Source organism: Polypterus senegalus, chromosome 6, assembly GCF_016835505.1.
Source record: "Polypterus senegalus isolate Bchr_013 chromosome 6, ASM1683550v1, whole genome shotgun sequence".
NCBI lineage: Eukaryota > Metazoa > Chordata > Cladistia > Polypteriformes > Polypteridae > Polypterus > Polypterus senegalus.
In genome coordinates, this window is record NC_053159.1 from 98,838,111 (window position 1) to 98,854,122 (window position 16,012).

Consider the following 16,012-nt stretch of genomic DNA (forward strand, 5'->3'; position numbering starts at 1 on the left):
GCCTCACTGCTCAAGCTGCTGCCCCCATGACCCGACCTCGGATAAGTGGAAGAAGGACATCTGTCTCATTTAAAATTTTCCAAAATGTTTCCAGGGCAAGATCCAACCTGCGATCGCTGCAATCAAGTTCCAGCCTCACTGGGTCACATGTTTTGGGTCTGCACCAAATTAACATCATTCTGGACCAAACTCTTTAAATGCCTTTCAGACAGCTTTGGTGTCACAATCCCTCCTAACCCATTAACAGCTGGTTTTGGGGTTAAAGTAGATGGGCTTAAAGTAGAGAAGGACAAACAAATTGTAATTGCCTTGGCATGCAGACTTATCTTGCTCAACTGGAAGAATCCTAACTCTCGTCTTTTAAGTCAGTGGGTAACTGATGTTTAATATTATTTAAAATTGGAAAAAATAAAATTCTCACTTAGAGGATCTGTGCAGAAATTTTTCAAAACCTGGCAGGATCTAATCAATAACATTTTAGAATAAGCTTTAAAAGTACTGAGGAATCAGATTCTCTCCCCATTCTCTTTTTTTTCCTTTTTCTTCTCCATTTATCTGTATTCACTTATTAATTTATCTATTTACTTATTTTTACTAGGTTTAAGTTTTATTCTGCTGCCCATGCTCTCTTTCAGGGGTGGGGGTTGATTTGTTTTCAATCCTATTCTTGTAAAATTGATCTATTTGTATGGAATTTTGTGCTGAGAAGAACAAACAAGTTTATCCTGGAACTAAAGGACATGCTCTGCACAAAGGGGAATACATTTCTTAAGTTTTAAGCATAGAAAGTTACGTGGGAAAATAATCCTGATCTTCTCAAAGACTTTGATAACACTAATCCATTACGATTCTTTCTGTTTAAAGTATGTTTGAGAAAACATTGCCATCAATCCTATGACATCTTTTAACAAAACGTCATAGGAATCCATAGCAAAGTATTAAATCATGTAGTTAAACCAAAAATCTGGACAACTTTTACAATATTGGGCGTGACAATGTGACAGCTTAGCTGAACAAATACGCTTGATGACGTAAATGCTCTACCCTTGTCTACCAGTGTCCATTAATTCCTTAACTTTTGTCACTCTCCTACAATGTGCAAACAGAAATTCCTTGAAGGTTTATTTCCTGTGGCACACTAGGCAATGATATTTCTCCATTTAAAAATGTGTAATACAGTCTACTAGAGATCCTATCCCTGATTCATTGTGCAAGGAGATCACTTTAAGGACCACTTTCTAACTCACAATGTTCAATATGGTAGCATTCTCTCTTGAGGTGCAGTAAAATTTTGACATCAAGCTCTTGTCTCACAATTGTCGCTGGTTCCTGTAACATGACTCCTAGAGATATAATATTCCAACTCTCTGCACATTTAGATTACTTAGATTTATGCTTGGTATCAGTTTCATGATGAAATGCATTAAAGTAAGTATGTTACATTTTACAGATAAATCATTAACTTTGTTTAAATAACGAATACTGTTAATAATTACACATATGGGGGTGGTACGGTCGCAGAGCGGTAGCACTGGTGCCTTGCAGGGAGTCATGTCCCTAGTATTCCCTTCCTGTAGTTTGCATGTTTTCCTGGTGGGTTTCCACAGTGTGCTCTGGTTTCCTTCCAAAGAAATTAAGTTTTGGGGATTTGATGCTAGTATATGTGAGTGTTTGTGTTCGCGTTGCAATGAGCTGATGCCCCGTCCAGGGATTGTTTCTGTCTTGCTGGAATGAGCGCATCCCCGAATTGATGGATGTAATCATTAAGCATTCTTTTCAGAGATATTGTGGCAAGGTGTCCTCGGAATTTAATGGATGCTTTGGGAAATTCACAACACAGACAAGCCGAATGTTTTCCTACCATGATGATATCTCGCATATCTTGCATATCTCGCACTCTAATGCACAAGTATAAACAGCACAACGCCTGCGTAGCAGTAGCATCGGTTGGAGCATGCGTCACGTGGTGTGAAGTATAAATCTGGCCTAAAACTACATAATTTAGATCTCCTTGTAGATTACTCTCTGTGGAATACTGCAAAATGACTTTTCTTAAAAGCTTCTTTAGTTTAACAATGTGTAATTGGGTCTTCATAAAATCCTACTCTTAATTTGAAGACAATGGCATCTGCTAGAAGACACTTTCTGCCTCATGTCTGTACAATGATGTTGCTGAACAGTACAGTTTTGACATCCACTTCTTATCTTAAAGTTTGAAATGAGATCCTCTTAAAGTCTTCATCTATAACGTAGAGGAGCCTTCTCTTTAACAATTTATCTGTGACTGATAGGATATTCTTGAGGTGTACTTGCTCAAAAAGGATCTTGTCTCAGAGTGCATAAAATCTCCTTGGTGTCCAGTTCATCTCTCATAATGTGCAAATTGGACTACCTAAGGTGTTGAACATAAATCACATTGGGAAGAACAACTGATTGAAGCACTGTTTATTTAACAGTGCACATTGATGTTTCTTTGAGATCTTGTTTGATATCTTTGAGATCCATTTTGTGCTTCTTGACATAAAAAGAGTTTGCATTGCTTTTCGGTTTGCAATGAAATCTACTTATGGCACATTAATTACTCGTTCAATGTATTCATTTCTGCTTGAGGTTCATTCCATGTGTTAATGTGCAACAAGGGCAACTTTGGTGTCTCCTAATATACAATCAAAATGTCTTTAAAAAAAGAAACTGCTGACAATCATACACACAGTGGTCAAGTTGAATAGAGTCCACCCTGACTCATTTCTTCATAATACATATTAAAGCTACAGTTGTCTTTCTCTGATATTTCATTTACAGATGGAGCCTCAACCTCCATCTTAGTATGACTCCAGTGTTTCCTAGTAATTGGGATAGAGTTCTTCAGTTGGGTGAAGAATAAAGGCCTTGAGTGAGAGTGGACACTGTGTTCACCAGCCCCTGCTGACTGAAAGGGACAAAAGAAAGCCAGCATCTACTTCCTAATGTTGTCTGCTTTTAATTCCCATTAATGAGCAAATACAAATGCAGAATAGTGGAAATCCTGCCAATCTAAACCCCACTTTGCACTAAGTGACATCATCAGTGCAGCCAGTTGAAGCTCCTGATACTGAGCACCACATTCTTCTAAAAGTTGAGGGAAAAATGAGTAAGGAAGCGGCAGAAACACTTCTTCCATAAGTAGGTCTTGAGGCATTAACCAACTTCACAAGATAATCCATGAAGCAGAATCAAGCAACGTTAAAAGTACCTCCTACAATACTGAAATAAAAGATCTAATACTCAAAGTTAGTTAGCTGCAATGTTAAACCAGAGATACACAATCAGATTATTGTTGCCTTGGCAAAACCATGACCTACCTACCCACAGTGAGGTTGATCTGAAAGTTTGCTCCTCAAAGTAACAAAGTGCAGATGTCAATGCTTGAAAGGAGTACTGAGGGCAGAACTACAGATGGAGCAAGAGGAGAGAAGGCAATCCTGTAATCCAGTCGGAATACTAGAGAGGAGAATCCTCTTCAAAATTCAAAGACAGGGCAGTGGAAGGGGAAAGGGAAAACACAGGGCAGGAGAAAAAGCCCACTGTAGGACATGCCACTCTGCATTTCCAAGCCTATTGTGACCTAAAAGACTGTGTGTGTATGTGTTAGTTTGTCTAGGAGTACAGCATCTGTTCATTGTCAAGTTTGTATCTAATTTTCATGCATCTCTCCTTATTTATTTATGTATTCTGTCTCAGGTTATATTTATATTTCATCTAATTACACTGTATAGTATTATTATTTTAATTATACATCACAGAAACATTTAAATTTTATACATATATAGACAGTACATTAAACTGGCACCATCTAAATGTCAGAACAAGTGAGTATAATACTGCCAAATGTATTAAGTAAAGAACCTATTCTGAGAAAACAAATTTGGGACCATCATAAAAGGAAATGCATAACAGAACACCTCCTGACTCTTCTGTGACCATTTACATCATATCCTTGAAAAGTGTTCCACTTGAAACTTCCAAATTCTTATAATAACCTACCATTAAGTCCCCCAGATCACAGCACTCTGGGCTCTCTGCTGCCTCTCCATCTTTTTATACAATGAGTCCCCAGTGCATTCTTCTTAGCAATTCTTGCTTCTTATTACTAGCTCATAGTAAATAGTCTGGCTTCCTTTAAATCACTATACTGTATGTCACCTCATTACAACTCAGGGGTGACGACTGTAGAATTTGTGTTTAAAGTGTTCTAAAGAGGCAACTCACACAAATCAGGTATAAGGACCACTATCCTGTGGCTAAAAGCACATCATATTGGAGTTCACTTCAGGGATCCGAACTGTTACAGGGGGACCTAATTGGCCTGATGAAGTGTATCTGCCCTGTGGACTTCTTCTTCTAGTAATAAACTCACTGGTTTCTGTATATGACCCATGAATGATATGAGTAAAGGATCAGAAATAGATGGGTCAAATTCTTACCAGTAATCAGTAAGGATGACAAGCAAAGGTCAAAAAAAAACTGAACGTCAAAGCCAGAATGTAATACAAAAACAAAGTACTAGGAGACAGCATAGCAAAAAGTTAACTAAAGAAACATTCTTTCACAAAATTATCTGCAGTCTTAGAAGAAACATGGCTATCAGTGTTGAACTTCAAACCCTGTAGCATTAACAACATCAAATATCACAACCTCCGTGACCATAGCCTTGGTAACCTGGAGCTGCGTCTTGTTCACGAGATTCACAAAATGATAGCATTCACAGAAAAAAAAATGCAACCCTAACCCTAACCCTAATTCAAAACAAGACATTAATAAAAAAAAAACAAAAACAAAAAAAAAACCTAAAATACGCCTTGGTAATCTAAACAATGAAAAAAACCATGAATACAGTAATCCCTCCTCGATCGCGGTGGTTGTGTTCCAGAACCCCCCGCGATAGATGAAAATCCGCGAAGTAGAAACCATATGTTTGTGTAGTTATTTTTATATATTTTAAGCCTTTATAAACTCTCCCACACTGTTAACAGTATTAGTGCCATCTAAACATGAAATAACACCCTTTAGTCAAAAGTTTAAACTGTGCTCCATGACAAGACAGAGATGACAGTTCTTTCTCACAATTAAAAGAATGCAAACATATCTTCCTCTTCAAAGAATATGTGCCAGGAGCAGAGAATATCAGAGAGAGAGAGAAAAGCAAACAATCAAAAAATCAGTATGTGCTTTTAAGTATGCAGAAGCACTGCGATAAAGCGGCATTTTGTAGAGGAGCGTCCGTATCCCCTAGGCAAACAGCCCCTCTGCTCACACCCTCTCCATCAGGCAGAGAGAGTAAGAGAGACAGAGAAAAGCAAACAAGCACCGCGTGGGAAGCACATCGTATATCATTGAGGAGTTTTATTTAATATGTAATACGTGCTCTGATTGGGTAGCTTCTCAGCCATCTGCCAATAGCGTCCCTTGTATGAAATCAACTGGGCAAACCAACTGAGGAAGCATGTACTTTAAATTAAAAGACCCATTGTCTGCAGAAATCCACGAACCAGCGGAAAATCTGTGATATATATTTAGATATGCTTACATTTAAAATCCGCGATGGAGTGAAGCCGCGAAAGTCGAAGCGCTTGATATAGTGAGGGATCACTGCAAACCATAATAAAAATGCATTCAAGGAGAAAACATTTTATAAAGAACTCTAAATATTACAAAGGAAAGGGAATTCCTTTGCCATGAGCAGTGATGTTTTGGCAAGACAATTCAGGTGTGGCCACACAAACTTAGGAAAGAGACACTGCAAAAGTATTCAGGGACCTATTCTGAGATGTGGTAAAAGGAGCCTGGGCAGAAGGTTAGTGTCAGTGTGTGTGTGAGTGTGACAAAGAGAGATAATCAAGCACTTAAAGAGCAGAACGTAGGAGACCTGTTCCTCAACTTAAGTCCATTGTCCTCTGAGTTAAAGGTAGGATTCTGTCATGTATCTGTTCACAAAGTTGGGGAAAGTGAGTGCAGATGGTGTTGTGTCAGACAGCAACTGAGAGATATGAGATGGACACGTTGCTGTGATTGTGCATGTAGTAGACGTGAGCTGTAGAAGATCAGAGTGCCGGCAGAAAGAGTGTCCAAGAAAGGAGGTGGCCTCCGGTAAATCTTGTGTGAGGAAGACATTGTATTTAACAATGTAGGAGGCTACTACATTGATAAAATGTCAACCAAATAATGTCATAAAAAAACACAAAAAATGAGAATTTTTTCAACATAGTATTTTGTCATACAGTACCACACTGAACGCAGAAACAAAAAATTTTCATAAATTTTCACATTTTTTTAATGGACAAAGTGGTAAATCATAATGTACATAAATAACTGACATGACTCATGATAATGATGATGACTACTTAAAGAGCTCTAGCTTTCAAACTCCAGGCACACAGACATTTTCACATTACCCAAAAGAAAATATTTTTCTAGATAAGAAATGATACTGACTATATCATGGAAATTTGGAAAAATCCAATTGTGACGAATATGTTTAATTTTCTACAAAGTAAGCATCTTAACAATAAGTCATATTACAGAGGTGAGCTTACTACTTATTTAATATTTGAACAAGAACACCCTCTGCTGGAGAATAGAGGAACAGTACCCCACTTGCTCTTGATGCAGAGATGGTACTTGATGCAGCATTTGGCACAATAGACTACAGTAGTCAATGGGTGTTTCTCTCTGGTAGTGACTTAAGCTGGTTTCAGTCTTATTTAACAGGTACAAAATTCTTTTTCAGTTGTTGTGATTGCAGTTGAGAGGTCAGTGATATTGTATATGGTGTACCACTAGGATCTTTATTGGGCCTGATGCTTTCTTCAATCTACATGTGTCCATTAGTCCAGATTACCTCAAAACACTAGGTGAACTAACACAGCTATGCAGATGACACACAGCTCTAATTATCTATAATATATCTATAGAAAGTAGCATGGGAAAAGGTATTTGCCAAATGTATTATAATATTAATAAAAAAGCTCCCATGACTATTAAGTTGTACCAACATATACAGTATACAGTAGGCCAGGGATGGGTGAAGCCTGCTGTGACTAAGCCAGTAGACCAGGTTGTGACTCTCAACCACTCTCCTTGAAACTTTTCAAATATGTTTCAAGTAAATGATTTGCTAATTTCCTTTGTAAATTGTTTGAAATTTAATGTTAATTTCAGTTTCTAACATGAGAATTGAAAATGAGAATAGAAGCTAATGGAATGTGAAAAACTATAATGACAGAGTCTGTGCAACAGCAAAAGTTACAACAAACCGGAGAGGAGAAACAAAAACAAAAACCAATTAAAGTTAAGGCACACTGCTTGAAAATCTTTGACTGGTTAGCTTCAGGCTACATAATTTTTATTTTTGTATCTTCCTCCAAGAATAATAAAGCTACAAGTGCCACATGTAGACCAAAAGCAGAGCCCCCAATCCCCACGCCTCCACACAGTCAATGAAGCATGCAGAGGAACTCAGACCTAATCACAATGCACCTGAACAGCATTTTTTATTCAAGCAAAATCTGAAGCTGCTTGAGCGTAACAGTTACAGAAGTAATTACAGTACTTTAAAGAGGAGTGGCATTCGCAAAATTCATACAGTAGCTATAGCTGCAGGGCACTGAGATCTGAAAGAATAAGACACGGAGGAAGCAAAGAGAGAGAGAGAAGCTGCAGGGTACAAAAATCATTCAGGATCAAGCTTGAAAGAGAGATCACTGCAGGATGTGAGATCTGACAGCATCAGACTCCTAACGTTTAAAGCTGCTGGGTCATGATCTGACAGGATTGGGCTCAGAGGAGGTGAAGTTAGCTGACACTTGGAAAAGACAGAATCACAATGAATAGAAGAAAATCTGTTGACTGTTGACATCTGGCAGGATGAGATCTCAAGGCAGAAGAAATGTAACTTATTGTGATGTGACAAGTTTATATAGTCCAGGGTGTTAAAGATTCAAGGTACCTAAATGCTTCAAGATATACAGGAAAACTACAGGATATAGACATTTCACAAGATCAAACTCCTGAGGGTTAAAATTGCAGGATTGGGATCAGCATCTTAGATGTTAAAACTGTATGACTGACATCTTACTGAAGCAGACTTCTAAGGAATTGTGATCTGACTAAACTAGATGCCATGCAACACAATCAACACAATGATATCTTAGGAAAGAATTTGCAGAATGCCAAAGTCTAATAAAATTTGATTCCAAGGCAGCAAAATGCAGAGTATAAATAGTAAATCTGTCAAATTATGACTCTAAAGAAGGGAAAATTTCTGGACAGTTGAGAGTAATGCTCTTGGGTTAATACTAGTACCATAGATACTGCAAACTGGACTCCCAGAAAGCATTGCTGTATGGCATTGGAAGGAAAACGAAATTTCACTAGGTGCTGGGATTTCACAAAATCACACTCCAGAGCGGAAGAACTGCAGCATATGAAAATGTGAGAGAAATAAATTCTTGGATGTTAAATCAGTATAGTACAGAGTCTTGTCAGGATCTCACCCCGAGCAGGAAAAACTTGGAGGGCAAAAAGATCTGATAGGATTACATTTCTAGGGGTTAAAACTGCTAATTGTGCATTGGAGTCCAAGGAGGCAAAATTGTAAAGCACTTACATATTACAGACTCAGACCCCTGATCAACAATTACAAAGTTGAAAATCCAAGGATGAAAGCCTGCTGCATCCTGAGATCTGGGAGAATCATACTCTAGGGCAGGGGTGTCAAACTCCAGTCCTGGAGGGCCGCAGTGACTGCAGGTTTTCATTCTAACCACCTTCTTCATTAGTGACCAGTTTTTGCTGCTAATTAACTTTTTTTGCCTTTGTTTTAATTAACTTGACTCAGACAAGACCCTAAGTTCTTTCTTTTTCCTTAATGAGGAGCCAAGCAATAATGAGACACAAAAAAAGCTGCCACATCACCAGCTAACCACATTATCTGAACATAAAGAAAGGTGAAGGCCTCAGTAAGGTTGACCTCTCAGGTCACCAAAACATCTTGACGGTGTTCTTAGAAAAAAAAGAAAATCAACAGTTTTGGAAATGTCTGCTGTGGCAGAATGAGAGCAGCAACAAGCCGTGGAATTAAGTAATAGGTTTAATTAACAGCAAGAACTGGCTTCTCATTAAAGAACTGGTTGGAGTGAAATTGGCAGGAGTTTGAAGCCCCAGTTTAGTTGGTCATCTTTTGGCTCATTTCACATCTCATTTCTGTTTGGCTGCTATTTAATGAAGAAACTAATCAATTCAGAGCACTGAATCCTTAAAAACAGGGCTATTAAAATGAAGGGAAAACAAGCTAATTAGCAGTAAAAACTGGTCACTGATTATGGAAAGGGTTAGAATGAAAACCTGCAGCCACTGCGGCTCTCCAGGCCCGGAGTTCCACACCTGTGCTCTAGGGGGTGAGTGTCCTGGCTGAATGTTTGTAGATAAGTATAGCACAGCACACTGCACCTTATTATACGTCTGAGCATGTCAATGATTGGATGTGCTCATAATATGCTAAGTGTTAACTTGTGGAGCAGAAAATAACGAAGTGATCTTTGTTTAATTAGTACGCATTCCTTTCAAGCATCTAAAGAATTTTCTCCTCACGAGCTTGTTAGAACAGCGCAATTAGCTAAAATAAGAAGTAATGGCCATTCTTTGATTTGCTTCTCAACTTGTTGCCCATTTAAGAAATAATTAGGTTACTAAGGCGTATGTACAATACACTTGGGCTGGATCATATACAGATTCACACATCACCCATTTCAGCCTCTGGGTGAGGGCTACAATACTGCAAGCTTCCACTCAGAAAAGCATTTCTTAGTAAAAGGTTTTCTTCGATGAAACTTGTGCACGACAACTGAAATGAAATGAAGACATTCAGGACTACCAAACAGCTCTTTTCTGCCTGGTGCTACTGACGACAAACACTTAAACTGTTGCCCCCTACTTTTCACTGTGCATGAAGTTCTTCTTGGACTGTCAATCTATTTACAGGAAGTGGCCACATAATTCATGTGACTCAAAGTTGGTCATGGTGAGTAATTGGGGGGGTTATCAATACTTAGGGAGTCTCCCTAAGCCATTAAACACAGGACAGATACCCCATAACTGTCCAGGTCTAGTTCAAGTGCTAGAAAAGACCCTTTCATCCCATACCTGCACTCTCCCCAGCACTCACTCATGAGCCTGGCTTACTGTCCCTTTAAATTTGAATCGAGGGGTCGCCACCAGACATGGAAAACACTGAGCTCTAAGCTCAATTTAATTAAATACAATTGTGTGGGAAGGCAGCAGTAATAAAAGAATGAAAGCCAGTGCTGCTATCTGTAATGAAAGAGGACAATTTGGCAAAAAAGTGAAACTTGTGGGGATCTCACTTCTGAGTCACTCCTGAAAAAGCCTGCCGAAATGAATTTCTACCTAGCAGTATGCTGCTGCTCAATGGTAGAGCTAGTAGAAGACACTCTATCTTCAATTAGCATGTCCTTATTTAGTTTTTCCCTAACTAGAAAATGAAGTGTAGTGCTTAAAACACAAGCTTTCAAATAGCAGTACTCACTCAGTGATGGCCGGCTGTAATCACTGTCATATTCTTCATAATACGAGTCTCCCACCGAGCTTGTAATCATACTGAGAGAGGCACTGGTCAGGCTGGAGTGGCTTCCAGATGTTGTGTGGCTTGAAGACAGGCTGCCAGGGACTTGGATGCTGAAAACTCTCATTCTGGACCTGCTGGACACTGCAATGAAAGCCATTTGCAGTGAGAAAAAAGAGATAGGGGTCCACAAAGAAAGCAGGATGCCTACATTTCCTTCATTATCCTTCTAAATGGCACACATTTGATAACGGCCACCAAAGCCTCTCCTCTGGGAAGACGGCAGAACTGGGCATGAAAACTGTCAGATATTTGAGAAAGTGGTCACCTTGAAATAATTGTCATGCCATCTCATAACAAATTTTATTTCTCCTTTCATAATATTGTTTTGTAACATTTTGTATGTTTATGAGAGGCACATGTAAACATCCCCAGTGGTCATGTGGTGAACCACAAAATTTAGATCTGCACACTTAATTTGAAGCTTGTAAACCAAGGGAGACACTATCTGGAGGAGTCAAAATCATCACTACACTGACAGGGATCTCCACCAGTCAAAATCTCACCACTGTGTAATTTTAACTTAGGTGCGCGCCATCACAAGTGTACTTGTTGTATGTCTTTGAAGGTAACCCTGGACATTACAGTGGAGGAAATTCAATCCAAAGACTGGCCATCACAGGAACTCTTCAGACTCTTGCAAGACCTTAGCTATGAACCCTTACTGAACTTGTGGAACCCTTGGCTAGGCCCTAAACAACTACCCATTAACAGCATCAGTCTCCCCAATACCATATCCTTAAGGAACTATTCTATCCTTCACCTTCTCTGCCATTCAATCGTTTATCCTAAACCACTAAATCATGACTGTAGTGCAGATCTGTGGGTGAGAGGCAAGAGGTTGAATGCACGAAGACACAGATGGTGTGAAGACCATCAAAATGAATTTAATGATAGGAAGCCATTACCTAGACCTGAGTTTTGCTCTGCTTAATTATTGCTTTGCCTGTTTGGCTTCAGGCTTGTTAACATACTGTAAATATGTAAGCACATCCGTGAGAGGTTGTGAGCTTGGAATTTCACAACAGGTGGAAATAATAATGAAAAAAATGATGACCCCTGATGACAGTAAGGAGGGTCATCAAGATATCAGCCATTCATCAATCTGTCCTTCTTGTTATTATGCCAGCACAATTGCTATCTGCTTGTGTGCCTTTCACTCTCACCCCATCATTGACTACTGTATATCACTAAAAATCATCCAAGTGATTTGCCATGTAATAGAAGATGTGCAAAATGTGGTAGGGCCAATTTACAAATAGATGGACATTTAAATCAGCAATCCCTTTCATGGATGCATTTTTCTAATGGAAGCTACGTTTAGCTTAGCCTGGACTTATTATGGCAGCATGGGGCACATTCCTGGAAAGAAATGTCAATTCACTGCAGATCCTGCTTACATGAGACATCTACTGCCAATTGACTAGCACACATCTGGGATATGGCAGAAAACCAGTATAAACTCTGGATAAGAAAACTCCATGCAGACAATAAACCAGGCCTAAAATCAAGCCCAGGTTCATATAGATGTAGGGTTCCACTTATAATTATTGTGCAGTCCAACTTTCTTGAACACAGGACACAATGAAATGTACATTTAAATATTTGTTTTTGTAAGATTTTTTGTCCAGAATTCACTTGAATAGTGACCTCTATTCAAATCTTAGAATGATGGGGAATGCTGTTAATATGCACGGTTCTTGCAAACTCTCTGGCTACTCCTTGTTGATCTGAATGCTATGTTTTGATACCATTTCTCCTTTCCCTGCCTAGCCTCTCCCACCCTCTTCTTTGGCTTGTCCACTTAATATCGTCTCCTTCCCCCTGTCCATAACTAGACCCGTTGCTCCCTCAGTTTCACTCAGGCTTCACCCTCCGTCCCCCAAGACTCATTCCCTGTGGCTCTGTCATTTCTTGTAAGATTATCCACCTCAAACTAAGATATTAGTGTGCTACTTTACTTGTCAATTCCTCTATGATCTTTTTGCCTCACTACATTCATATATTTATAGCCATTCATCTGTATCCCATCCAATTGTGGTTGTGGCCTTTTTTGAGGATTAATGCCATTGAGAACTTCTGACCAGCTCTCCCACCTGCACTACACTTTAAAATTTGTTTCGATATTTCCATTAGGCATTCACATTAGGCACTTACCACAAAATGCATTTTCACATGGGGAATTAATGGACCATTTAAGTACCACTTTGGTCTTTCAAATACAATTGCAGTTGTTTTTAAATGAAGAAGTTCATTTGCTGCCTAATTGGCGCTCTGGAATCATGAAGCATATAGTGAGATTTTGTTTAAAAGGCAGAGAGCATGTGTATTTCATTCTACCAATGGACAGCTGAATGACAACTGCCTAATCATATACAGCTATTAATGGTTGCTGGAATTATAGTTGTCGCACGCTTTCCAAAGGCTTATTAAGTCACATTTAGTTTTACCCCAATGTCAGTGTGGCTCATGAGGCCTTTAGATATAACTCCAAAGTAAGACCATCAGTTTACTTCATGAAATTATTATTGGGGATGCAAGATGGTGCAGTAGCCAACACTGCTGTCTTATAATACCATAGCCTTGAGTTGAAATCCAGGGCCAGTTGTTGTCTGTATGGTGTTGGTATGCTTTTCCAGTGACAACATACAATTTTTGTTGGGTATTGTGGTTTTCTTTCCACATTCCAAAATAAAGAGTGTGAGGTGAATTGGTGACTCTAAATTTGCCATGTTTAAGTGTGTTCAGTGATTGCTTGGAAACATATCAAGTGTTGTTTCCTGCTTGTTCAGTGATGAATAGACCTCAGTTTATTAATCCACTTTAACATGTATCAAAAAAAACTAAAATGAAGAAATGGAACCTTCATGCAGCCCCCTTCGCTTTTTTTTATGTAATGATCAGATGACATGTATGTCGGCAGAGGTGCTAATAGTTAATCAATTATATTGCAGGATGTGATACTTCAAATACTATCCAATTTGTATAGCTCTATTGTTAACACAATTCAATCCTTGTAACCTTTCTCCACATTTTCCTAACCCCAAGTTCCCTGGGAGTGAAAGGGAGAGATCTTACTAGTTATGGTGTGGATTCTTGGAGTCCAAAGACATGAGAGCAATTTTCAAGTTACTTTCAACTTCTAGACCTGAAGTACAACTTCTGTTCCTCACAGCTCCAACCTCATCCTATGCCAGAATAAGAGGTTACCACATCATTGATCCTACAGAAAGGCATAAATTCACCCCCTCCGGGGAAATTGTACCGTATATACTCACGTATAAGTCGGGTCTTGAAACCTGAAAAATCGATCATAAAATCAGACCCCAACTTATACACCCATTCAAAAATGCAACACTTAATTTTTATTTTTTTACATATTTTTGCCTCCTCCAATCTCGCATCAGTTTCTCAGATGCACCGAATTTTATTGCAGCAGTGCAGTGACCAATTTCTTTCGCTACTTCAGCGACATTTAATTTAAAACCAGCTTCACATTTTCTTCTGATCGAACGCTCCATCGTAGATAAGGGATGCTCTTAGAATAAAAGTATATGAGGGTGTGAGATACAAAAAACACAAATCAGTGCAAACATTGCTTCGGAATAGTTTGGGTATTACTGTGTGGTCACATAGGCACAATAGAGAGAGAGAAAGAGAGGTTAGGAGCATGCACTGATACAGCGCATTGCTGCACCCACATAGAAAAAAAGGCAGTGTGCTCTGTCGTTACTCTCTCAGGTGGCCGATAGCATATCATAATTCCTTGTACCAATAGCATGAATTTTCCGCATTCGACTTATATGACCGACATTATAAAAGACCAGAAATTATACTGTAAAATCAAGACTAGACTTATCCATGGGAGAATTTATCCGCGAGTATATACGGTAAATCATAATTTCAGTTCCTAAGTTAACAGTAACATGAAAAAGATCAAAGATCAAGAGGGTGCATCGCATTACATACCGCCACTATAGTATATACACTGCTGGCCATTAAAATTGTAACACTGGTGATGCACAATTTGCGGGATATATAGGTCATGGTATTGTGAAAATGATAACAAGTGCACTATATATGCAAAATAAATATGCAAGTTACTTCCCCTGGACTTTCCAAGAGTGGGTGTTAAAGGTGCCTGCAAATGGAACCTTATTGAGTGACCGCTGGTAGTTATTGTACTCTTAGGGTCCAAACCTGCCCCAACAAAGAGGATGACAGCCAGCACTCAGACGAGGGACAATTATGGGAATGTGGGAAGACAGAGTATCCTTCTGGGATATTGGCACTAGAGTTGGACAGAAAGCGAGAATTCTGACAAGAGTATGGCATCAGTGGGTATAGAAGTGTTGGACCCACTTAAGTACGGTTTCTGGAATGCATTGATACACAACCGAATGAGAGAACAGACATCTCATGTGTACAGCAGGGACAGACTGAACAGCCACAACCTAGTCCAATAGTTGAGCGACACGTCAAAGGGTGTCCAAATCCACAGTATTTGCAGCAGCTGGACCATCACACTCATCAACAAATCCTTTGGATACACTTGACCTTCTCCCACAGGTGTATGCAACTGTAATGGTGCCAAGAATGCCACCAATGGCAAGGTGACTTGCATCAGTTAGCTGGTTTAATTTGCTGCATCACGATGGACAAATCCGTGTATGGAGACACCTGGTGAAAGGCTTCAGGAGGCATGAATTTTGCGGCACCACATTGGTACGGCATCGGGAGTTATGATGTTGGGTTCCATTCCCATTTCAAATCTAATAAAAATGTCCAGAACCCTGACCAGCCAGCAATACATCATAGAGGTGTTGGACGCTGAGTTGGTACTCTATCTTCAGATGTTAATTGTTGCCATATTCCAATAGAATGATGTTTGGCTACATGTGGCACAAAATGTCTTTCAGTTTATGGATGCCCTCCATGTGTCTCTTTCTCTCTGGCCCATATGTTCAGCAGACTTGCCCCTTATTGAGCATATCTGAGACACTGAAGAATGATGACTGGCAAGCCAGAGACAACCATTAGTTTCCACAGATGAATTTGGATCACATAGAGTGTCTGCATGGCATGTCATTCCACAAACACATCCAACTTCTCTACCTGTTCATACCAGACCGTATACATGTGGTTATTTCAACTTGTGATGGATTACTGTGCATTCTGCATGTATGACTGAGCTGTACTGCGAATTATGTATGTCATATATCTTAAATAATCTGCCATATGTCTATTGCTTTGATATCTGAATTCTTCCTTCAAGTTGCAATTTTAATGGTCAGTTGTGTAAGGCAGGTATATCTAATTTTAATGAATAAAAGC